Raw genomic sequence first — 2,880 nt, forward strand, 5'->3', positions numbered from 1 at the left:
TCATTCTCTAACAGTTCTGGAAGCCAGAAGTCAAAATCAAGGTGTTGGTAGGACCATATTCCCTCTGGAAGCTCAGGGGAGTATCCTTCCTTGCCGCTTCCAGCTTCTGGTGGCTCCTGGTGGCTCCTGGTGTTCATTGGCTTGTGGCAGCATCACTCCAATCTCTTCCTCTGTCTTCACTTGCCTTCTTCCCTGTGAATCTGTGTGTCCTTTTCTGTTTCTGATAAACACAGTCTCATTGGATTTAGAGCCCACCCTAATCCAATATGATCTCATCTCTATCCTTACTTTAATTACAGTCTGTAAAGATTCTATTTCCAAATAAGGTTCCAGGTGGACATAAATTTTTGGGAGACACTATTTAACCCACTATACATGGAAACATTAATCACGAGAAACTTGGAATGGCTATATTAACATCAAGCAATGTAGACTTCAAGGTAAGGAGATTTACTGGAAATAAAGAGGACTATTTCATCATGATGAAAGAGTCAGCACATCAGGAGGATATAACAAATATAAATGTGTATACAGAGCTTCAAAGTACATGAAGTAAGGGGCTGGCCCCGTGGCCGAGTGGTTAAGTTCGCGCGCTCCGCTGCAGGCGGCCCAGTGTTTCGTCGGTTTGAATCCTGGGCGCGGACATGGCACTGCTCGTCAGACCACGCTGAGGCAGCGTCCCACATGCCACAACTAGAGGAACCCACAACGAAGAATACACAACTATGTACCGGGGGGCTTTGGGGAGAAAAAGGAAAAAATAAAAAATCTTTCAAATTACATGAAGTAATAAATGGCAGAACTTAAAGGAGAAGCAAAGAAACCCGTAATCTTAGCTGGATCTTTTAACAGGCTTGTCTCACTAACAGAAAAACTAGAAGGTCTGAATGACACTACAAGCCACCTCTACTTAACCTAGGTATAGGTAGGTACTATATATACTAAATATACCTAGTATTTATAGAACATTATACCCAACTAACGCAAAATGCTCTTTGCAAGTTCAAGTGGAATGTCCACCAAGATAGAACAGATCTTGGGCCAAAAAAATCTCAAAAAATTATAAAACATTTAAATCTTATAGAGTATGCTTTCTGACCATGATGAAATTAAGTTACAATGACAATAAAGTATTTAGAAAATCCCCAAATATTTGTAAGTTAAACAACAATCTTCTAAATAATCCCGATTCTTTGAAAAGTTTTAAAAAATTAATAAATTCCTACCAAGAAATAGAGAAATTTCTGGGCCAGCCCGGTGGTGCAGTGGTTAAGTTCGCACGTTCCACTTCGGCGGCCTGGGGTTCACCAGTTCAGATCCCGGGTACAGACCTACACACGGCTTGGAAGGCCATGCTGTGGCAGGCATCTCATGTATAAAGTAGAGGAAGATGGGCACAGATGTTAGCTCAAGGCCAGTCTTCCTCAGCAAAAATAGGAGGATTGGCAGCAGATGTTAGCTCAGGGCTAAATGTCCTCAAAAAAAAAAAAAAATGAAAATTCCAGTTTCCAATATCAGGTATAAAAGAGGGAATACTGTTACAGTGACTACATACTTCAAAATTATAAATGGAAATATTATGAACAACTTCATATTAACACATTTGATATCTTAGATGGAATGGACTTGAAAAACATACTTTTCCAAAACTTACACAAGAAGAAACAGAAAATCTGAACAGAGGTACATTGAGCAAATAAATGGAAATTGTTACTAAAAGTGTCCCCACAAAGAAAACTCCAGGTTTGATGACTTTACTGGTGAATTTTATAAAATATTTAAGGAAGATGATAGTAACAATCATATACAAGCTCTTTCAGAGTATAAGGGGGGAAAAACAACTCTGTGACTTGTCTTCAAAAACTTGACAGATAAAATATAAAACCAGGAAATTCTAGGCCAATATTTCTCAGGAATGTAGAAGCAAAAATCTTTAAAAATACTAGCCAGCAATGTAGAAAAATAATAATACACCATGATCAAGTGAGATTTATTCCCATAATGCAAGGTTGATTTAACATTTGATAATCAATGCAATTAACCATATTAACATGTTAAAGAAAAATGGTATAATCACCTCAATAGATGCAATAAAATGTTTGAAATAATTTAATAGTGGTTTGTGGGGGAAAAAACCCAACTTTTAACAAACTAGGAATAGAAATAAACTTCTGAAAATGGGACATTCATTAAAATCCTGCAGCTAACATCATAATTAAGGATGAAACACTGAAAACGTCCCTCCTAATGTTGGTCACAAGACAAGGATGTCTGCTCTCACCATTTCTAGTCAACATTACATTTGAGGTCCTAGCCATTGCAATAAGGCAAGAAAAGGAAAGTATAAAGACTGAAAAGGAAAAAGTAAAATGGTTTGTTTTCCCAAATGACATAATTGTTTATGTAGAAAATACTAGGGAATGACCTTAAAAGCATTCTAGAACTAATGTGTGAGTTTAGCCAGGTCTTGGAATACAAGGCCAATATACAAAAATAAATTATATTACTATATATTAAGAATAACAACAACACAATTGGAACATGAAAATTAAAGTTTTCATCTACAATAGAATCCCAAACCACAAAATTCTTAGGAATAAATTTGATAAAATATATGAAAAACCTCTATACTGAGAGCTACAAAACGTTGCTGAAAGAAATTAAAGACCTAAATAAATGGAAAGGTATAACATGAAAGACTCAGTATTGTTAGGGTGCACATTTCCCTCAGATCAATGTATAGTTCAATGCAATATCACTTGTCATCCCAGAAGCCATTTTCATAGAAGTTAATAAGCTGATTCTAAAATTTATATGGAAATATAAATGACCTAGAATAGCCAAAGGAATCTTGGTAAAGAAGACTAAAGCTGGAGGACT

The sequence above is a fragment of the Equus caballus genome, chromosome 8 (assembly GCF_041296265.1).
Source record: "Equus caballus isolate H_3958 breed thoroughbred chromosome 8, TB-T2T, whole genome shotgun sequence".
NCBI lineage: Eukaryota > Metazoa > Chordata > Mammalia > Perissodactyla > Equidae > Equus > Equus caballus.